Source organism: Ciconia boyciana, chromosome 20 (genome assembly GCF_034638445.1).
Source record: "Ciconia boyciana chromosome 20, ASM3463844v1, whole genome shotgun sequence".
Taxonomy (NCBI): Eukaryota; Metazoa; Chordata; class Aves; order Ciconiiformes; family Ciconiidae; genus Ciconia; species Ciconia boyciana.
Genome location: NC_132953.1, coordinates 1,751,243 through 1,774,797, shown reverse-complemented (window position 1 = coordinate 1,774,797; position 23,555 = coordinate 1,751,243). Strand labels below are relative to the sequence as shown.

General features: G+C 41.5%; 1 protein-coding gene across 11 annotated transcripts in view; it reads left to right on the top strand.

Annotated features, from left to right (window-relative positions):
- ARHGAP32 (Rho GTPase activating protein 32) overlaps nt 1-23,555 on the top strand; it is a 263,993-nt gene that overhangs the window by 76,251 nt on the left and 164,187 nt on the right. Inside the window, exons 1-3 of one of the 11 annotated variants that reach the window (XM_072884761.1) lie at nt 10,013-10,548; nt 11,250-11,521; nt 11,667-11,903. The exons of 6 other annotated variants lie outside the window; for them this stretch is intronic. The gene's annotated coding sequence lies outside the window, so the exon portion shown is untranslated. Of the gene's footprint in view, nt 1-2,953; nt 2,973-7,475; nt 7,493-10,012; nt 10,549-11,249; nt 11,522-11,666; nt 11,904-23,555 lie in introns of those variants that run through there. 4 more of the 11 variants (XM_072884763.1, XM_072884760.1, XM_072884765.1 and 1 more) reach the window with 4 other exon arrangements.

Genomic DNA, 23,555 nt, shown 5'->3' with positions numbered 1-23,555 from the left:
TTAATTCTTTTCCCCCAGTTTCCCAGCGGTGTCTCTCCAGTTGACAAAAATGGCTTCTCTCCAGTTCTTGAGCAGTAGTTAGCTCGGCGGAGATGTTGCTTTTTGGCTTGTGTGTAGGACTGATTACTTGTAGGAATAATACCTCTTTTCTCCATGCTTTGATGTATGCTAACAAACATCAGAGACACCCGAATCGCACAAAAACCTTTTCTCCAGCAAGTGTCTCTGGTGTTGAATATATTCTCCCTTTCAAGGACTTGACCACACGTGGAACTTCTCAGGAACAGCTGCTCACAAATAACTCCAGATGCAGACAGACCCTGAATACAATGTTGTGTTCTGTATTGGGCCTGTTTATGCTGACCTTTTCCAATCCCTTTTATTGCTTTTTAAGCTCAGGATTACCTCTTTGCTCAATTAAAATATAAAATCTAGATACTTTTAAATCTCAAAATTCACACACAAAAGCTGAAGCTACTTTTATTCATTGCTCTAGTCTTTTCTCCATTTGGGGTTGGCAAATTGAAGGTGCTTTGCTGCTATTGTAACTGTCCCTCTAACAACGGCTGTAGGATTTGCAGGGTCTGCAGAGCCGTCGGGTGCGCAAACAGTGAATACTGGTCTTTGCTTTGCTGCTTATGAACTTCAGGAGCCATCCTTAGCCCCCTGAGAACTAGTTACTCACACGCTCAGGTCAGAAATGCTAGTGTGATATGGCAAGGGAAAATCTGAACTTCTTGGCCACAAGACTTTGTGAAGATAAAGATTTCCCGTCAAGGAATATTGAATTCAGTTTCTTGATTATAATTTTCCTTACTTCTTGTTTCTTTTTCTTTTTTCTTTGGTGAGGAAATGTCAGAGCAAAGATAATTATAAATCCTCTAAATTATTTTCAGATGAGTCAACGTGCAGTCAGTTGAACAGTGGAATGTATACTTGACCGCATTTACACAGAAAACAGCCAGGAAAGCCACCAGAAAGAGTAGGGTTGGAATTGCTTGAACCTTCTTGGCTGCTCACTGTACAAGGAAGAGCATGTGTAGCTATGCCAGCTGGAATGCAGCTGCTCCTTAAATCTGGCACCTAATGTTGAGTCCTGTCAAAGTACATAATGTTGAAGAATCCTGTTCAGTTTGTTTGCAGACAGGAAAGTATCAGTGAAGACTTGACTTGCATGGGTAGAGCGAAGCGCTGTTATGTCTCTGTATGCAAGTCTTTCAAACCTGCTACTTTGAAGATGGAATTTGTGTGGGTTCAAAAAGCCATGATGGGTTAATCTAGGGCCAAAAAAAAATAGAGGGAACTATTCACGTGGACATCTGGTGGTTCCACAGATTATCAGTGGCTCTACTCCCATTCAAGCCTGTGCTCCATCAGCAATCCGCAGCTCTCCAAAATGACTCATACCGTCTCGAGTACGATCCTTTACGAGAATTTGATACCGCTAAGTGATTTCGTTATGTGCTTTTTCTCTGGATTCTGTGGAGATAGGTTTAGTGACACATGTGACGTTAACTGAAAAGTGCTGTGGAAATGCAGATTTCAGTGTCATTGAGTACAATAGTGTAAGCTCATGATGCTAGTTCATGGGGCAGAAACTTCCTCCTAGGCCTTTTCAGTACTTTCTGCTCCTTTGATCAGTAGTAAAGATGTTAAAAATACTTGATGTATTTGGGTGCTAACACAACATAGCTGCGATGTCAGATTTCTGAAAAACATTACTAGAAGGAAAAAAGTTAAAGTTGATGTGGTAAACTATTTTTCTGGTTTTTATTTGACTCTCTTCATACCTTGTAAATTATCACGGCAGAAATTAACAACAGAAAATTTCAGTTTATTTTCAGTTACCTGTTTCCTTTTGTGTTCAGTCCTTGGAGCTACATGCAATGGGGTTAAGAGATTTATTCTACTGGCAAACAGCACAAGCAGGCATCCATCATACCTTAAATGAGAAGGGGAAAAGGACCTGTAATGTCATGGGGTAAATAATTACATATTTTCTATTTTTCTTCCTTCACAACTGCTTTACTGGCAGATCTGACTCGCTTTTTATGAGCAAATGTTAGATCAGGGAATGAGATCAAGTTGTGTAAAAGAGAAGGCCTGTCTTAAAACTGGCAAGCAGCCATGTTAGGAGCATGTATCTACCTTTGGGAGATCCTAATGTTATTAAAGTATGTGTATACACAATAGTAGACTGAAAAAGGTAATACGCACTTGCATATGTTACAGCTTTTCTTTCCTGTTCTCTCTCTCTTAAGAGAATGAAAAATAAGTTCATTAGTGGAAATAGTATGGGTATCCTTCTTACGTTTGTTTGTTGCATTGTTTGGTGTCGTCATGCAGTAGAGTGACATTTTATAAGCTTGCAATTGAGTTTGAAATTTGTTTGGTTAAAACAACTCTGTTGTCACATGTAGAGGGTTTCGACTTTTTCTCTGCCTGTTTATGTGACGTTTCCTCTGCCTGTGCTTGAGGCTGGCCAGGGTACTTGACGATCTCATATGTGATGCGCTTCCCTCTACGAGCGAGAGAAGTGAAGAGTAACGTATGGTCCAGTGCTGACTCATAGTCCTGTGCTTGAACAGAGCGAGTGTAACACTTAATTTAGAGAGAGCGGAATAGAATTACCAGGGCTCCCAGAAGGGTTTCTCCATCCTTTTAATTCTAGACTCTTACAGCTTCTTCCAGTCATGCATCTCTTCCATTATATGAGAATACCTTATCCTAGTGCTGGCCTCTGCTATTTTATTCCAAAGATGGTGGGTTTTGCCATTCTGTGTTTTCTTATGGGAATCCCTACCTAAATCAGGCTGCGTATATGCAGTCACACCGGAGACTGAAAGACTCGTTTTAAAGAAGCGCTGATCTACTAGAGTGTCTTTTCATCTGTAGTATGACCGCCTCCTCAAGCATTTAAAAAACAGCAGTCAAGTTTCTGAAAAATCATAAGATTGACTTTAAAAATTAAGGTACGCTTTGATTATTTTTTTTTTTAATTTGCCCTCCAGTGTGAGGTTTTAAGTGCAAGATGGGTCATGTTGTTCATCTTTCCTCTGCAAGATGATTTAATAATTATAGTGAAAGCTGAGAATATATCTTCACTGTTTGACTCCATGACTGGAGCTTTGAAAATAACGAAATGCTGAGAGACTTGCAGTGAAACGACAAGAAATTCTAACATTGAGTCTTGCACATTGTATTCTGATGTGCTTATAATTTGAGGTCAAGGCCAGTCCCAGCGACATTTATGCAGGTCATGTAAGTCCTAGTGCTTGCCCTGGCAACAAAAATACTTCCCCATTTCTCCTCAGCTCCTTGAAAAACAGCAGGAAAGATATTTTTTCTGCATGTGCGTGTATAAATATGCACACACTTTTTGTTCCCTCTGAAGGGGATCTTAAATACAGCTTCACATAGAATTGTGTGGTACTGTGGCAGCATCTCCTGCTCTGTGCGGGGCTTTCTAAATCTACGGAGCTAACTTCATCTTCCCTTCTCACTGGGTAAAGGTGGAGTTTCAGGTACTGGAAGAGGCACTCAGATAATGCTCTCAGCCTTGTGGAATTGTTCTTTGTCTTCTGCAGGGAAATGACAGCAACATGTATATATATATATATTTTTAATTGTTTTTGTTTATCATGTTGAAGTACTGTGAAATACTGCTTTGACTTCAGCGTACATAACGCATTTCATGAACTCCAGCTCCACAGCAGCGAGGGGAAGACACGGTGTTGATCTCACTGGTGCAGCAGACTTTGCAAATAAGATTTCGTATCTGATTACAGCTAACAATATATCGACATAGGATATGGCGTTGGTAACAAATACCCATTGAGATGTAAAAATGTTGTTGAACACCAGCTGATGCCCACACAGGCCTTGGTACCTGGCCTCTTTTTGAATCGAGATGTGCCTCTGTGTAGGGAAAATTTTTGACAAATCCCCAGTGGCTCATAAAAGAACAGAAGGTAACTTCTTTGGCCTATTTTCTCCTGTGCATACACAAAGTTTTCTTGGTGCCCGCTAAGGAAAAAGCATTACCAGGGAGTCTGGATGCATAGGAATTGAACGACTCATAGGAAAGGACTTCAGACTGATACTTACTGGAAAAAAGGACTTGTGCAATTAGAGATAACATGTAGGATGTGGTATTGCATGGAGTTTTAAGGGCAGTACATCTCTGTCAACTTAACCTGGTGTTATCAGCTAGAAAAAAAACCTGGTTGTTGCTTGACTGTTTGGCCTAAAAGAGACAACAAACATTTCATACTCACAGATGCTGTTGTCTGGGCCTGCCCATTTAAAAACACTGGGACCTGTATGAGACAATAGTATGTGGTAAAACTGCAAATATAAGCATGCAGTAAAACTGCAGGATACATAGTGGTCCAGTACACATTTTTCTAAAATGAGTCCGAAAGTTGAAGAAAACAGGCTAGTTACTAAATAATACTGACTCAGAGCTGCAATGTAGTCAGGGGGCCCCAGGTTAATGCACCAGATGTGAGTTTCTGGAGAATAGATTTATTTAGACCCTGTCATGTTAATGAAAGGCGAGAGGTTGCAGTAATCCTGTGCTTCTCACATGGCTCACTGCACTAGGGGAGGAGAGTGCCAAGCATAAGAGAGGAAAAAGGTACTGGTAGGGTCACCGCGTCGAAAACTCCTGGGTAGTGGGTGAGTGTCACTGCCGTGCAGTGCATCAGCGATGGGCACAACTGCGAGTTAATGTTACTGTCCTTCGCAGAGTGCTGATGAGCTCTCAGCTGATGTTCCAGTCCCTTTGGCTACCAAGTCATGCGTGGGGAGCTCCAGCCAGAGAGTTGAGATTCCTGGCAGTACAGTGCTCCGAGAACTGCCTTTGTCTGGGCTTTTAAAGGTGTTTTATTATCACTCATCAGGTTATGGAAATGCTGATCAGTAGGGAGTACAGTCATGTGTGCAGCACAGGTAGCAGACAAGAAATACTGGTTTTGGAAGTAACTTTCATCATCTTCAGTGCTGTTTAAAGAGGGGAAATATTGAAATAGAAACTGCAGGTACTTCTTTTTACTTGTTATGTGCCCACTCTCGATAATGAATTTACCTTTGCATGTGTATTTCATACAAATTGTGATAAAACTATCTTTGGAAAAATACCTATTAGGAACTCAAAGGAAGCCAATAGCCAATGAGTTTAATACATAGCACATTAGAATATGTACAGATGTCACACCTAACTAGGTGAAATATACTTGCTTTTGCTGATTCCATAAATATGCTATTCATATGACTACTGATATCATGCTTTGTCTCTCAAACACCCTTGCCCAAGCCTTTCCCCTTTCCCAGCTCTCCTAAAACACTCTTTAAGTTAGTTAAATCAGAGAGACAGTACTCCTTAATGTTTGACATTTTCTGATGCTATGCACAAACAGAACAGGAAGGAAAAAAGTGCCCATCAAGGAACACCTTTTGCTACTATCACGAACCTCAAAACTTAATAAAAACAATGCTTTTTACTACCTTTTATTACTATGTAGGCATCCTGAGTACGCTAAAAGAAATTAATTGAACCTGACCAGCTATCTGTGCGATAGCAAGTGTGTGGCAGCATGCTGCTGGAAAATAAGACATCAAATCTGAGAAAGGGCTTGATTCAACGTTTTCTGTCACCATTTCTGACTGCATTGCTTTGTGTGTAAACGATTGGTGCTAGCTGTTTACGGAACCGAAAAAGTGGGAAGTGTTGTCATGGTGTTAGTGTGGCCTAGCAGAAAGTTTCAAGTGCAAACACATTTTGTGTGGTCGGAAATCTTTTTCTATTCCAACAGCGTATTAGATCTGTTTGCACGTGCCGGAAAAACAAAATGATGTCCTTTTTAGAGAACATATTTAATTACTGCTGCATTTACAATAAACCAAGAGTGTGTTGAAAGCCTTAATTATATAATGGGAATACAAGATGGTATCCATCTCCATCCAAGAACAGGAAAAGCCGTCTTTTTTTACTAACTGTGCTCCCTCATGAAGGTTTTCCAAAACGTCATGGGAGGCATCAGGTCTGGATGGTATTGCCTATTCATTTTCTACATGAAAAATAAAGCATAGCAAGCTAGAAGAGGACACTAATCCAGTTTAGAGATCATTTAGATGTTGCTTGAAAGACTTTTATAGTTAACTATGAGGATCTTAAGAAACTCATGGAAATAAGTGCCGAGAGTTTTCTTGCAAAACACGTTGCTAAGTCTTACATGAAATATAAAAATCTTTGGCTAATTACCTGATTACTTTGATGTATTTCAGAGATAAGAACAGAGCAGGTGATTCTTCTTTTATGTTGTGTTTGATGTAAAGAACAACTCGGGTAGATATCACAAATGTTTTTCCAAACAAGGAAAAACTATTTTAAAAAAATATAATTTCTGAACAAAGTTTGCAAAAAGCGTTTCAATGAGCTCATTTGTCTCTGGGAAGGAAAAACCTACAGAGGAGGGAAGGAGCTCTGGCTTGGGTTGTCAAATGGAATAGAGTCTGACTCTGTGAACTGCCCGTGAGCGTCAGGCTGGGGATGGCATCGGAGTTGAGAGGGACATGCAGATAACCAAGCCGTAACCCTGTGGCATGCCACCAGCCTCGTTCTGTGTGAGAGCTGGGAGAGGAGCCTGGCTGGGAAATGAACTTTCTCATGAAACGAGAGAGATTCAGCTCCTCTATCAGACAGAACGATTTCTAAAGCACAGAAAGTGGCAATAGGAAATCCCTGTCCACGTCCCGCTTAAAAACATGGCTCTGAAGCCCAATTCCTATGTCCTTGCAGTTCAGGTCAGGCCGTTCATTGCCAAAGTTGCCATGAAAATTTGACACAGAACTGGAGGTTGCTTGGGAAGCGCGTTCAGGGGGTGAGCGGGGTACCTTGGCCGAAGGAGATAACGTGCTGCAGCAGGGCTGCTCCGGCCACTGCTGCTTGCGCTGGGGGGCATTGCAGGGACAGGGAAGGTGCGTGGGCCGGGCCACCCCAGGAGTCTGGACTGATGCACGTCCTCCCCTGCGAGCCACGGCCGGAGAGCTCAGACGCACGGCTTGGCTGATGAAGGGTAATTCCTTATGTTGTATTAAGTAGTTTGGGTTTCTGGAGCCTCAATACCCGTTCTGCAAATGGGCCCTGAAACCGTGCTCCTAAAAGTAAGGGGCCTCAGCTTTTCTTTCAAGCTGGTAGTTCAGTGCTATTTCTTCTCCATTTCTAGTTCAGACTTCCCCCCCCCCCCCCCCCCAGGTGTGTTTCTCCACCTTGGTAAGAAGATTTAGTGATGGTTACAATCTCGTTTTTGTTGCACTGGGGTTTTCCCCTGGCCCGATGACAAGATGAACTTTCTTTTCTGACCATTACCGTAGCGAGGAGGTGATGGGAGGAGCGGGCAACTAGCTTTCTGGGATGTTTCATTAGCTGTTCGGCTGCTTCTGTAAGCCCAATCCTCAACAGGAGTCTTTTGGAAGTGCTGTCTGTCAGGTTGGTCTGTTCCCTGGAAGTTGTATTATATCTTGCAGTTTTCTTCCTTTGTTTGCTATATTCTTACGTTTTTATTTTTTAACCTATTCTCACAGCCTTCTCTTTTTGCGGAGTTATTCATTATGCACTACAAAGTCTCTTTTGCAGGTGTCAGTTCTAAAATCATCATGATTACTGAGAGGGGGGAAAAAAAGCCTGAAGAGCACTGTTTACTGCCATTTTCCTGGGCACTGAAATTAATGTGCACTGGTTTCAACAAGATCTCATTTCTTTGGGAAGGCTAATAGCCCGGTCACTTCATTATCCTGCCTTTCTGCACAAGTGCCAATGTAATAGAAATGCTTTCATTTTCCAGACTACCCTTGGGTGCTTGAGACAAATGCTTTCAAAAGCTTATCCGCACTTTTTTTTTTTTTCTGTCAAACTGAAAAAGCTATGAATCTGTTCATCACCTGTCCTTTTAGGTTAACATATTGCACCTGCAACCCTTTTTAATGCCTTAAAAATAATCAGACAGTGTGCTTTCACTGGTAGGTACTTTACCAAATCAGTTAAGGTTTTATTTGTCTATTTATTTATTTTCCCAAGAGGGCATTTTATTACTGACAGCATGAGTCGGGACAATTAAAGGTTGCAGTGAAATATTCCAGCTTCTGATGTGATGCAATATGAAATGTTACCTTAGTCATACTGAAAAAACCCAATTAATGCACTGTCTGCTGCGTTACCTGTGAGAGAGAAGTCTACCAGTTAGCTCCTCCCAGTAACTTCTTCACCCACTGTACAGCGTTGCATAGGGAGTGCCTGGTAAGGAGAAATGTTGTCCTTCTGTATTTGTGTGCAAACACGTTGTCAGCGTGGACTTAAAAAGAGCGTTGTCCGCGGTCACGTTTTATGGAGAGAAGGCTGTTAGGAAGGAAAGAAGGCAGCTAGGACTCTTGGGTTTTATTCCAGGCTTCGCTGACTCAACCAGTGCTGAGTCTTCTTGCGCATTATTTACACCATTTTTTAAGCAAGGTTAACAAAAATAGCTATTTTACAGGAACATTTTGACTTAATTGTGAAAAGCTGTGTGGCTCAAGTATAAAAATTACTTCAGGGCAAAATTTTATTTTATTCCTGTTGATCTTTTGAAACAGGTTTGAAAGGTGGATTTAGTGGCTGCGTGCAATGTTCAGCAGGATTGTCCTTGTTTATTAGCTTCCCCTCCCAGCCCCTTGGGTTGTAAGAATTCTGCCCAAGGCTCGGGGGAGTGGTGAGTGTTGTCACCGGTGCCAGGATGATGTTGCAGATGTTGTGATTCTCCGCACTACGGCTTCCTGTTTTTAACTGTAACTTACTTTGACACAACAGTCCAGGGTCCATCTTGATCCCTCATTGCTGGCCATTCAGCTGTCCCAATACATGTATGTTCCTGTGCTAGCCATGAAGCCCAGCTTTCCTTGCCTCAGGACAGCAGGGTTTCATTTTTGCTACAGTGGGAATGCACAGTGCCTTGTGTTAGCCATAAAGGGTGGTTTGATGGCAAAAGAAAGCATTTAGAAAATCATGCTAAGCGCTACTATCTGTTTAGCTGCCCTATTCAGATTTTCTGGCCTTTCCTCCCCTCCCCTCTGACTTTATAGTTCCCCACTTTAGCCAACGTAGTTATACAGATATATTCTGTTGCATAGAGAAGGTGTTGGCATCTGCTCATCCTTTATTACCCTGATGCATAAGCAAAATGGTGGCAGAGATACCGTGTAGAACTTATACTGGTGGAACTGTGCCAGGAGTGATTTTAAAGGCAGAGGAGAAGGAAGCGATAGGGCATCATATTTTTCAAGTGGTTGGGTTTGCAAGTGAAGAATGATGGGAAGGAATTACGGTTACCTGATATATTTTTTTTTCCTACCCCAGCCTTGCAAAGCACATAAGCATCTACTTAAATTTCACTGAACTTTACCATGTGGCTCAAGCCAGGCAGCTACCTGAATGCTTTGGTGTTTCTCCTGCAGCTAGGTTCCAAACTGAAGGGACAGTAATGCTTCGGTGGTAATTTAGGAGGGTGGAGGATTAAATGTTCTTGAAAAGCTATTTGCATAAAGGTTTGCAAAGGAGAGAATGAGTGCGAGAATGTGTTCAAACTGAGCAGTGAAATCTGCACAGCTTGACTTGCCTCATCCATCTGGTTGGGCTACGTTATCTATGTTTAACAGATGACATTTAATCTTACCATTTCAGGGAGAGCTGTTGAGCCTCAACAGACATGGGAGAGCCGTCCTGTAAAGTTATGCAAGTAAAAGGGGAGCTTAAATTTCATGCTAGTTTCTCAGGAGAACAACAGAGGAGTTGCAGAAATACCATGTTATCTTTCTGTCCTGACCACTCATTGGCTTGACAGGCCAGGAGACGGGGGGGTGGTGGGTGGTGGGGGTGTGTGTGTGTGTGTGTGTGTGTGTGTGTGACTCCCCTGCTTTGCCACACTCCTGCTCCTTCCTGAGTTGCTAGCATTTTCTTTCTGCTATGTGCTTATCTGACTTCTTTCCTGCCTTTAGCTTCCTATCATGTTGCTCGCCAAGAAAAGCACTCTCTTTGTAGAGAAACGCCTACCTAGGCAGAGGCAGTGGTGAAGCAGGGGTTAAAGCCAGCTCAGGTTCCTGCTCCTCTGCTTGCTCAGGTGTGCTGCAAAGGGCAATAAAGAATGGCTGATTAGGAGAAACAACTTTGTGCGCAGAGCTCATGGGACTAGGCAGAATTCCAGGCTGGGAACTCTTCTTGCTTCTATTTATTTATTTTACTTATTTTTTGATGGTAGCTATCATTTCTTACGGAAAAGACTTTCTTATCTGCTGCTATTTTTTTTCTTTTTTTTTCCTCCTTTTTTTTTTTTTTTCCTGCTGAGTCATTGCACAACTCAACAGTCATTTGTGTGGCTTGCTTCCTGGAGTCTTGAATCTGTTTGTCACATACCTTTCTTCTTTCCTCCTACATTTAATATAACTGCACTCGTTTCAAGCGCTCCTGCACAGCGGAACCCCTTTCAGATGGTCCCATGGTATCTCTCTGTGATCAGGGTGAGTGAGGCATGTACTGATGGCAGAATTTGTCCTGTGCTCAGTAAGCTGTTATTCATGTGATAATGTTAATGCTTTAAAATTATTCATTTTCCTTACACGGAGGCAGCCTGCGAATGCAGATGCATTATCTCCTAATAGAGGGGAGAGAAACCCTTGTTTGGTTTTGCTTTTTCATACATTCCGCTGCTGGCATCTGCTTAGGCAATTAAACACCTTTCATATTTTTCATCCTCTATAATGCGTTAGAAACGGGGTCCTCTTTTTGTTCTTCTTTGAGTATCTTTTCAGTCTTGACTTGTCTGTGAATATGTAGTTCACTTTTTTCCTCATTCTTTGTCCCCCCTTCCTTATGCCTTTAAAACTGGGTTGGTGTTTCAGGGACTTTCTTGGCCTGCTTGATGTAAAATTAAAGAGGTTACCTAAAACCACAAAATTGTGCAGCAGTGCAATTAATACGTTTTGTTTTAAAAGGGTGAAAATTCCTGGCTGACATTTTTTCAATTTTAAAATGTCCTTGCTCTTAGTCACAGGTTGTTTCTGTAATGCTTATATTTCATTGCTCATGGTTTGCTTTTCAAATTAATAAACAGAAGCTTGACCTCTTCCCCCCCGCCAAGTCTTTGTGTTTCAGATGCTTCCCCCCCCACCCCCGTCAATTAGAAATAACAACAACCAACAAAACTATTCTTTTTCCTGAGCTCTGGCATTCCCAAAGGATGGTGTTGCATGATGAAGCATTCCAGCACCCTTACAACCTCAGGTCCTCAGCTCCAGCATTTGCAAAGCTAAGATAAATGTCCAAATTCTCTTCACTCGGTATGAGGAGACACATGTGGACATCAGGATGGGATCTGCAAAAGCCCACGTGAGGCTTCACAGGACAGGGGGTGGCCAAAGTCAAAAGAAGGTCTCTGAGGAGTGTGTTAAGTTCTTGCTCATCCCCTCTTTGTGAAACTACATCCCAATGCAGGTGAATAAAATGGTGCTGCGGCTGAACGAGGCGTTTCCACCCCTGTCACTTTTATTAGGCTAACAGGAGTTCTTGTAGCCGTGTGCTTTGCTGCTGATCCAGTGGAAAGCTAGTCCTTTTAAAAATTTATCTATTTTTCCTCCAGGGCAGTGTCTGCAGAGATGGGCAAGCACCTCTGCTGGCACGGGGAAGATTCATCATCGGATGGCTGGGGAGAGATGGGGAGCTGCCCCTTTTGGAAATAGCAGAGCCCTTGCACAGCTTCTTAGGCTCTTACGGAAACCTCATCACTGGTTGAAAGTGCTGTCTGGAAGCTGTGCTGCATAGACACTTCGATAATAGTCATCTCTGCAGCCCAGTACTTCCAGGTTTAGTGGTCCTAGTAAGTCTTTCTGTACGTAGCTTATTGCCTTCTCTCCCACTCTCTCTTTTTTGAAAGAAGTTCAGAAGGTAATGGGGAAAGGAGAGGAGGAGGTATTGCATAAAACCTTAGTGTTCAGAGCCACAGATTGGGAAACAGCAGACTTCAACGCTCTCCTGAGCCTGTGCAACTGTATTCTCTGAGAGAGTGCCCTAATTATCTGTTGGTAAGCTGGGCTGGGCTCTTGTTCTCTTTGCATCAGGCTGGAACATTTTGTGGCAAGGATTGGATGAGGAGAGAGTGCATGATCCTCTGTTCTGCACAGGAGGGTGTTGTCCTCCCTCCGTCCTGATTTTTTTCCTTCAGGCCCTGATAAGGTGTTTGGTATTTACGTGCCTTAGGATAAAAGCTGTGCTACTGTGAACAATCTTTGTGGTTAGGAACTGTGAAACTGAAGTTATTAACGGTTGGACTTGATGATCTTAAAGGCCTTTTCCAACCTAAACGATTCTATGATTCTGTGATTCTGTTTCCTACTTTAGGCTCGGTCTTCGTCTGAAATACTGGACAAGTTATTTGAGCTGTGAGTTACTGTGGGTTTTTGGAAAATGGATGGAGGTATTCTCTTTGCTCACCTCTTGTCTGCTTTGATGTAGATAGTCCTTGTCTTGACATTTTATAGTCTCCTGGCATCCAAGTACAGCACTTAGCATAATTGGGGTCACTAAGCACTAGACAATAGTGCTTATTATCAGAAGTCTTTATAGGGTACGCATGGTATTTCAGTATTGTGCTCCTCTGAGTAGCCTTTAATGTTTTTGTTTTATGATGTACCATCTCTCAGTCTCTCCTCCAAAAAGAAAAATAAATCTAAATTAGACTGAAGCCTTGGCTAATTGTTCTTTCTCTATTCATCTCCGTGGCAGCAGGAAACCTAGCAGCAGGGTTTCCATTCACAGCAGCACATGCGTGCCAGCTCAAATGCTTCTGTACCAAAAATGCGTGTGTGGGTGTTGAAGGTAAAAATGATTGGACAGTAGTGGTTGCAGCTGTATCCTTGAGAACTCAAGGCAAGGGAGATCAATGATCTCTTTCCTGTATGTTGGATTTGGGTTTTTTTTATTCACTGAAAAAGATATTTAACAGTTGAAAATTATTCCAGAAGGGCAAAGTAAAGGTTTTTTGATTGTTAAAGACTGCATCAGCACTGGGTCTGTTTGTAGTGCTGGCATTGGTTTTGCACAAGGTAAGAATGGGAATGTACGCTGAACCGCTGCGAGACATTTTGACCCCTATAGCACCTTTATCTTCTGGTCTGCGTCCAGCTCTCAGGTACTGCTTCCACTTGTCACCCCTACATCTCCCTTACTGCACTGCTGCCGCTTCTGTTTCCTCATCTCATGCATCAGAAATGCAACTAGCGGATGGGTGGCCCAGGCAGATTTGTCCTGGTTAGTGCTTTGCTTTTCCAGTATTGTGTTAGCCTCAGAATGACCTGTTTGCTTATGATACACATCTCTCCGCCGTTGAGAAATAGTTACAGTATGGCTTGGCGCATATTATGCCCATATGACCTCCACCTGGTTAAATCTGTCCCTGATGACTTACTGTAGTTGTAGGCCTCCATTTAATTCCATTTAGCTGGTCACGAACAATCCAGTAGGAATACTAATAGTGAAATGTATTAGTTGTGATTTTGAGACATAGAAAGGACTGAGCAACCTCCTTTTTGCTGTTGGTACCATTGACATGGAGTGATAGTAGCACAGGTAGGAGTGCTGTGGGAAATACGATGGAAGGGCCACCAGTCATTTAAGACTAATCATTTAAGTCAGAATAGCTGGAGCTACTCTTTATTTGCTTATGCTTATCTTTTATTATTTGTTCACCTAATCAGGTTCTGGTGTCCCAGAGTTCATTTCCGTCCTTCTCCTTATGAGTATTCACTAGCAAGTCTACTTTGGATGGTTTTTTTCCCCCCTAGCTTCTTCCACAGAGTACGCCGTAACCATGCTGTGCGAAACAGTGACACACAGCCATTTTTGCAGTGTATTGGATAGGTAGAGAGTTTAGCTCTAGGTGGGCAACTGGCTCCGTGTAAATGTTTTAGTTAAAGAAAGGATTTCCCTGCTAAGCAGCTAGCTGACTGGACAAGTTTTAAATGTTGTTTCATGTTATGAACAGTTGTCACTTAACAGCATGTGAGGCTAATTGTAACTGATTAGTTGATTGCACTTGATCATTCCATGTGCTGAAAGCATCATTTTTCCAGTATACGCTTCTGTGAGGAAAGATTAAATTTAGCATGGCTTTGCATTGGCACTGAACTACAAACAAACAAGAGATCAGCCCAGATGAATGTCCTTGGATCTAGGTTTAGGTCATGCTTTGCAATTTTGGGGTGTACTTTGATCTTCACTGCATTTGGATTAGCTGTAAACAGATGGGTTTTATTACTGCTTTGTGTTACGGTAATACTTGAAGACTTCAGCGAAGATCGGAACTGCTTTTGCTGGGCAGTGGGGAAGACATGAGATGAAGGGCTGGCCCAGAAGAAAGCGTAATCTTAACAAACAAGACAAACAAAAAAAGGAGGTTGCAAAGGAAGTGCAGGGAACAGGTTTTGACTAAGAGCTTGGTGAGATGGTACCTGCCTTGCTGTCATTTGGATGAGGAGAGTGAGTGGCAGCAGCCTGAGCCCTGTTAGGCCAGGGCTGGAGTGTAGATCATTCAGACCACGGCCAGTGGGAGGGAGAAGAGACACAAAGGCAGGGTGTCCTGCTGCCACTGGCTCCCAAGAATGTTTTGTTGATGGTGCCCAAGTTTAGACTTCTCAGTGGAGCATGAAGGGCAGGAGCAGCCATCCTTTCCCGTCTCTCTTCTGTGTTGAAACTTTAGAGCTGCTTTTAGTGATTTATTAATTGTAAATGAGAGGATAGTACTCTTTTTCCCTACAGGCAATTTTCTTTAATACTTTTATATTTGTTCCTGAATCAAACAAAAGAAATCCAAGCCAAGGCTCAGTGATTCTGATTGTGCAGTGATTTCCCAATTCCTTTTCTTATGGTGGGCAAAAATGATAAGAGAAACCTATTCTTGAGGATTTTTTTAATTGACTGTCACTGTGTTCTTCTGAAAGAAAATGCCAAGCACCTACTAAAACAATGTCTTTTATGTGTTGCCAAATAAAAGAGCAGGTTTATTCAGTAATATATGTATGCAAAAGCATGAGGATTCTGTGATTATTTTTATAAAGCTTTTTAATAACTAAGAACATGGCTCAGAGCTTGTAGAAGCTGAATATTCCAATAACTTATTCTTTTCATGAAGTGTTTAAAGAAATTCCAGTTATGCAAAACCTGAATGCAAATTATTACAGCCCAGTTCAACAAAGCTCTTAGGTACGTGTTCCAGTCCCTTCCAGAGCATGAAGTTTGTATCTCTGTACTTACTTACTTGATGGGTGTTATTGAGTTGAGACATAAAACACAACCGGGTGAGACAAGCAGTACACAAAGCTGCCAAAACTATGGCAGAAGAGCAGAATAAAAAGAAGATGGGTCTGTTGACCCCCGGTTGCTATTTGTTGCTTTCAAATTTAGAGAAGATGTACCGAAGGTGCTTTGGGGTCGATCTTACAGTATACCTATAGAACCGTGTTTTGTTTTGAGGAAAAGAAACAATAACAGGTTTTGTTTTAAGAGTATGGTGTTGGCTTCTCCTATCCCAGCGTCCCTCCTTACCCCTTGGTGGATGCGAAAAGCATCTCTTCAGCTGTTTGACACCTCGAAGGTACTTGCAACCTGATCAGTGGTGTCAAGGTCCTGCTGGTAGAACCATAGCCCTGCTGGTCCTACCATGGCTGGCTAAGGAGAGCAGGTCACCCTGGCAGCCAGCCCAAGTACGTCTGAGTGAGAACATAGGCAGTGCCCTCGAGCGCTAGAATATTCATCTGCGGGCTTGGGGGGCTTTGCCTGTGCAGCTGAGGGTCAGAAGGGGTTGTGAGATGTACAGTGTGTGTGTGTTGTGTCGGGGCTACTGAGAAATCAATCGGGGAAAAAAAAGACTATTACCGAGACGAGACAGGCTGCCTGTTGTACCTGAAGATACCTTTTTGCTAAAATGGGAACCGTCCTACCCAGACCTGCCCATTTGCCCACAGGTTTTAAATTCCAGGTGATCTGATCTTGTTCATGCAACTTTTCTTTGGCAGCTCAGAAAATGTGGTTTAAATATTCTTGCAAATTAATAAACAAGATGGATATTTTGAAGTCTGAAAACTCAGTTAAACCCTTGAGCAAAGATAGCTTCACTGTCTGACTGTATTGGAGCTTGTATTAAAGCCTGTTCAGAGAGTTGGAACAGGGCAAGAAACCAATATGTTAATTAATCTCTGCAGTACTACTGGCCTTCTCTCCTTCCCTCTGTAGAGGTATATTAACAGTGGAAGAGCTAACATGTCCACTCAGGCATTTTTACAAATTAATCAAGTGATACTGCTGATTTGAAAAAGATCTTTATTTAAAACTTCCTGTCTTTCATTTTAAAAATATGTTTTTCTAATGTCATATATTCTTAAATGAAAGGTTAATGCAAAAAAAACCAAAAAAAAAGGTGTTGTTTTTTTTCCCTCAGAGAAAGAGATTTCTCTTCTGACAGACAGCTGAGAATCTAATTTAACAGGCGGTGATGCACATCAAGTGGGAAAGTGATTTTGTCTTTAAAAAAATATTTTGTAGGAATAGAAAGCCCAGAGCTAAAAATATCCAGGAAGTGTTTTTTTTCTGACCTTGTAAATTGCCTTCTAGAGTCGAGTAACAATAATTAGTACTAAGGATCACGATTCCTTCGACTCTATCATAGTACACTGGTGATCTCTATCTCGGCTTCCCTGGGTGTGGGTATGGTTTTACCAGACAGTATTTGGAATTTGAAAATTGGAAAAGCTAGAAATTCTGATACTGTAAAATATTTTAAAACTATCTTTGTAGCTGTAATTTACATGATTCATTTTTGAAAACAATCACAGTCAGTAAAATTGAATTAATCTGTCTTTGTAGTAGTGATGATCCTGTTAAGACCTCTGTTCCCATAGCTCGGTGATTTCCAGCCTTCTTTATTTGGGCACCTGTACAAATTTGCCTGCGAGGCACGACGTTCCTTGAAAGGCGGTTATTTCCTAAATAGCTGCAGAGCAGCGCTGAACTTTTTTTTCTTTTTCAACTTCTGCTCACCCGTACTAGTCGTTCTCAGACCCTCACAGATCCACAGACCACAAGTTGAAAACCACTGATCTAAACTTTAGAACCGGGCAATACATACTTCCTTATTATCACAGGTAGTGCATAGAGTAATTCAAAGAAATTTAGTTTGCTTTGTGCTTACTGATATTTGAATGGTATTTCATTCAAATGATTTTTTAAAATATTCTCTTATTGTAATATACTGTTACTGTATTAATTTTTCTTGTGCAGTGGCTTCCCAAACAATTGAATTTTGGCTCCCTGACCAAGAACTTCCATCAAAAGTAGCAATTACAGCTTTCAACTTTGTAGAATCAATCACAGTAAACCATTTAGTTATGCCAGGTTTTCATTTTGTGGTCAAGGATTAAATACAATCCATTTACCATTAGTTTATGTATGACGTGTGCTTTAAGCTGACCTTGTAGGTCTTTTCTATCTTCACTTTGTATGATCTGTGAGACAGACTTCAGAAATCTTGTTTTATATAATACAGATGGGCATAATGTAATCAGTAAGGTGTTGACAAAGCTGATTTAAAACATGGGAAATTAAATCCTCTTTCAGGTCAGCACTGTCAGCCTTCAATTCCCATCTCTTGTTTCATTTTTCCTGGGGCTCTTGAGCTATCTCGGCTTTCCATATTGCATGATTATTTTCTTCCTTTCCACTGTATTAGTTTTAATTTCATGGACGCAGAGTTTACTTGGAAAATTGGGTTGGGGGAGGGTATGTGTGTGTTGGGTTTTTTCCATCTCATGGCATTTCCTTTTTTTTTGTGTGTGTGGTATAAGTTTGAGGTCAGAAATGAAGATGTATCAGTGTTTCTCACTTGATTCCAACTTCTTGCCCAAGTGTTTATAAGCTTTGGGCCAGATCTCCGTTCTTGTTTCCTGTTTTTTCCACCTTTCCTCATGGTGATAAGGGGCAACCTGTATGGTGTGAAGAGTTGTCTTAATTCTGCTGTCATATATTGTATGGTGACATCCGCAGTTCTTTACATAGTTTTTTCTTTGTAGCATTGTGACTCCTCATCTCGATCAAGTTATTTTTAAACCCGCTAAAGCAGAGTTTTCAAGGTATATCTCTGTTGATTCACTGTTGGCTTACCTTACCTTTCCATGCTGTGATTGAGAGTTATGGAATTGAATCCTGGAAACTCTGTACTTGATTACATCGGGAGAGACAGGGATGCTGCATCCAGGCTGTTATGCTATGCCTTCAGGGGTTAATATGCTCAGCTTTAGTTTGAGGTTTCTGCCCTGTGGCTCACCTGTAGTGAAGTCCTGAAGCCTAAAGTAAACCCAAATCTCATTTGTCTGCAAAATACCTTGTTCATTCTGGTGATGGTGCCCAGCAGCACTGCTTCTGACTCTTGGACTTGCAGCGTTGCATCGCAATTCAGTTTTGATTGCTGTCTCTGCTGTCCTCCTCTTTCTTGAGCAGTATCTGTTAACAGTGGCAAGCTGAAGAGTGCTTATTGAAGAGAAACACGGTTGCTAGGAGCAAGGCAGATGAGCCAAGTGGATGTACAGTTCCCTGCACATTGCATCTGCAAGCAATGCAAAGCTTGATCCGTAGTTCCTTTTTAGTGCCCTGGTAAAGCCCGTGTTATTTTGGCCTTTTGTGCAAATTATTTGAGCGGCATAAATAGCAGTTGTTATCAGATAGTGTTTGAAGCTCATTGGTTTTCAGTATAGATTTGTGTCAGCACAGGCCTTATTTAAATTTGGCTTTTTGGGTAAAATTTATATCTCGGAAAACATCACTTTCTGTGGAGCTCTAAATCCTCTTGAATCGTTGATTCTATAGGGCAGAGCTGTGCTTTTACATTGGCTGAGAAATCTCCGGGCATGACAACAGTGTTCTATAAATAATAAATAAACTAATAAATCAGTTATTGGCTCTCACCTCTTAAATTGAGGTCAGAAAGAGAAGTCATTTGTGGGGGAAGCAGCAAGGAAAGCTGAAATGCCCACTGTCCCCATGGGGGAGCACAACCTAAAGATCACGCTTGGCATTTAATTTAAAAAATATATAGCCAGTCTAAAATGAGTATCTGTCAAGCAGACAATTAACTATCTGATATGAGAAGTCTGACATTCAAAATGCTTCATGCTTCCATGCTAGCACTTGGCTTTCAAACCATTGGGCACCTCGGAAAGTAATTTGTCAACACCCTCATGTCCTCCCAGAGGAGAGCTATTAATCTGCGTGTCATCAGCATCTAGATGACATCAAAGTCCATGACAATTGTGTTACTCCTACCGCTGTGCTCTACCGGTGGGACGTGGTACACGCCGAAGAACCTAAATAAGGGCAACAAACATTCTTGTAGGAATCCCACAGTATTTTAAAAGTTTCTGTCCTTTCTCCTCCCCTATTTAATTTAATGATCTCTTTCCACAAACCTACTTTTTATTATTCTTTCTCTCTTGCGCAAACAGAAGTGTGGAAACACTTCGTATTTGTGGATGCGGGACTCTTTCAAACCCACAGGGAAAGTTATTGCCTAGTGGAAATCGTATTTAATATTTATAATATTATAACCACAAAGTAGCAGTAGAGTTTATGGACATCAGGCTGAATGTTAGTATACTCATCCTATAAAGCACCTGCGCCTGTGCTTACCTCCTCGAGGTACTTTCTGCCTTGTGAAGCATCGCAATACGCTCCTTGGTGTGCGCAGGTAGGACTTAATGCTCAATAACGCAGGACCGCAGGGGAGCCCAGTCAGGAGAACAGCACCGAAATGTTTTAATTCCTGATAAGCAGCTACGGTCCCACCATGAATGATGGGACCAGCAAATTAGATTTGAGAACATGGAAAAGGACATCAGATGTTTTCTGGATACAGTTGTATCACGTACAGATCTACAAGCTCTGACTTGGAATTCATCAATTTGACCTACCAGAGAACTTTACAGAATGGGTGTGAAGGCGGGCCGTGCCTTTTGTGAAATGTCCTGTAAACATTTGTTCCGGTACATTTGATTCTCAATTTACAATGAAGAAGGATTCATTCATCTGAAGAGAGATTGCTTAATGGCCTCTATACAGCCAGAACTTTTATTAATATAATGGTGTCAGATTTAATTTGAAGGGCATTCAGAGCTGCTAAGCAGTTGAAGAAGTGGCATTTTAAATAAAATTGTATTTCTGTTCTTACGGCTGGTATTAAATTTTGTAGTGAGTTTTCAGTCATTTACAACTCCCATGAAATAGCCAAATGTAGGCCTTATGGAACAGAGCAGCTTCTTTAATTTGTTTGGCCTTTAATGTTTACAAAATATATGCGTCAGTGTTTTGTAGAAGTGCTAGTGGGACTCTAGGTGTTTTCCCCTCCTGTGAAAAAGAATCCATGGCAGAAACAAGATAATTAGTCTTGTTACAGCTTGACATGTGTGGTGAATCAGACGTATGTTGTGCTATTTGTTTGCTCTATAAATTAAAATAATGTCAAATATACATATACACGCATGCATTAAAAATGCACGTATATGATTATACATATATATAATATTCCAAGCTTGTCTTGGGGTGAGGCCAGGAAAAATGACAATGTCTGACTGTTAGGAGAGCTCCTTCCCCAGCTGTGTGGCTCTAAGGTTTTACATGCCCAGAGGACATTTTCTTTGACGATCTTCTCAGTGACTGTAACGAGTGTGGGTCTTTCCCAGTTACACTGTCATCAGTTTCTCATTTTGGGGCTTAAAACGGGGCTCCCAACAAGATACAGGGCTGCATCTTTGAGAATGAATGGCTGAGTTCCTGCAGAAAGGCCAGAGGATGAGTTGAGGGTGTATGAAGAAATAATGCTTAGAAGTGTTCCTGCAGATGGATGCCAGTCCTGTGAGTCTTTTCATGACCGCTTTCCCAGGGACCCTGAGCTTCGGTTTCATGCTCCATGTCATCCTTGAGAACGCAGAGTTCCCGTGAAGGCTGTTGAAATAGCGTAACAACAGGAGTGTCTCAAGTAGCTGCTTTTGTTCCTCTTCTCCCCCCTTTCTGGCCCGACTCCTGCCCATGTTTCAGTGCTGCTAATTCACAAAGTTGTTTTCCTTCATCCAGATCAGGGGCAGGGAGGAAAAAGCCGCTAGACTTTATATATAAGGGACTAATATTACCGGTAGCATCTTCAGCACCTTGATCTCTTGTCTCAGATGGCATGGAATTAAATAGTTACTATTAAAGATTAATAAGGGTTCACAGATGGTTATCAAGTGTTTATAATTGTGTTAGAAAATCTTCAGCATCATTTCCAATATTTTTGTGGTACTGTGATGAAGTATTTAATTTCCATCAGTAGTAGAATATTCCGCTAGACAAGCCTGGCAAATGCTCGAAGAATTGACTGTTTTAAATATGCAATTGTACACGCAGAGCTTTTCTGATTTCCAGTGAAAGTCCAGAACACCTTCAGTAGGAAGAATAATAGGACTGTGTTTCAGGATCTCAGTGGGAAGGGTTTGGGAAGGGTTTACTGTGGAGTTTTATAGGCATAATCAGATTAAACAAATAATGTGAGTAAATAGATTGGAGTCTAGTAAAAAGGAGTGGGTACTCTGACATCCATGTTTGTCCACTACGAGGGTAGAGACCCAGAACATGGGCCTGATTCCCAAGGTTATTTTAAAATAGAACATAGCTCTTCTCTGCACTCAGTCTTACCACCACAGGCAACTCTGGTATTCGAAGCGTCTTCCCAGCAGTAACTGAAATAATGTTCACTGTGACCAGGCTAAGCATAGAGTTTGTGTAACACATATAGTGTGTTTGTGTACTTCTATTTTATAATCTTAATTACCGATCTCTGCCCTCTCCTGTTTTGTAGGTTCTGTGTGGTAAATTTTCTAGAAAGCAATGCCTGCCTTCCATTGAACCCACGTGGCCTGTCAGGGACTTTGTGTGAATGAAGGTCAGCAGTTTGGAAGAGAGCATAGTCGAATCTTGTTACTTACCTAATGGCAGGAGGAGCCGTGTCCTCGGGCAGCCCTGTGTTACTGGCCACATTTTAGACATTCAGAAAATTTGCTTCTCAAAAGGAAACTGGATTTCTGATGAGACATCCAGGAGGAATTGCCATAAGCCTGAGGAGTTGTCTAGTAAATTCATTTGTAATCCAAAGTGCTGATAAAGATGTAAATTCAATCTCATTGTTTTCAAGCCTTTAAACTAAGAAATCGTGCATTTTGATAAGCTGGCTGTTTTAACTGTGGTGTAGAAAGGTGGGTCTTGATCATGTTACCCTTCCTTTCATTTCATTGCCTGATGGAATTAGACTAAATGCTGTCTGATGGCATTAGACTAAAGCTGCTGTGGAATGATTTGTTTAGAATCTTTTTGTACATCTGCAGTATTGCCAAACCCAAACATCTAGAAATCCTGAGGAAAGCCTTATTGTGCCTTTTTTAAAATCACGAGATTGATTTAAAAAAATAAGGATTGTTTTGGTTTATCTCTTGATTTTGAGTTGCAGAACCTGGTTTTCTCTGCAACCAGCAGGTTTCAACTTTCAGTTAAAATAAATGGTGAACTTCTCATTCGTTGAGCTGGGGTTGTGAGAACCAGGCCAAATCTTCTCACTCTTGATATGCAAAGAAGGAGAAATGAAAGAGTCGCCACTCTGAGCAACAAATTTTCAGGTTTACAAAAATCAAATTCTTCTGAACGCGTACGTTGCAAAGGTGCGAGTCTCCAGTCTGAGCTGGTGTGATATTTTCATGCACCTTTTTTTCAGATATATACAGTTTCACCATGTAGGCGTATTTTTTCTTGCCTCCTTAGGGACAGCCTACTTTCGATTGGTGATGTTTACGGTGGGAATGGCACATGGAACCATTTAGCAGCGTTAGCCTGAGGCATTATGACTTTTGGTTTTGAGGCCTATATTCTCTGGGATGTGTTTTTTATTAGAGCAGAAATGTGATCACAAAGCTAGGTATAAAATTATATGGGATATAATTTTGTAACCCAGCCATGCTATTACTGTGAGTGTTAATTACTTCATTCTTAACCCTCATGTAGAGTACAAAGAAGAGTTAAATGCTTTGGCCCAGCCACTTACCTCGTTGTGGCAAACAGCATGTAGGGGGTTCAGAACTTCAGATCTTGATCTGAAGCAAAGGAGTTTTCTTAAATGCCTTTCACCATGCTTGTTTTAGTCAAACCGTACATAAATCAGCACAGTTAACGTTTGGCGAAACCAGCCCTGCTGTATGCAGTGTTGATTATCAAAATGGTTACCCTAAGTAAATAAATGGTGATCTATTAATAAAATAAAAGCCTGTCTGAATCTCATATTTAATGAAACCAGAATGGATAATACCAGACCTTCAAACAGGCCTTTGGTACTTCAGGTCTGCGGCATAATCCCCTCAAAGGCACATTTATACAGCCTGCAAGTGCAATATATATTGGCTCTCTCTGG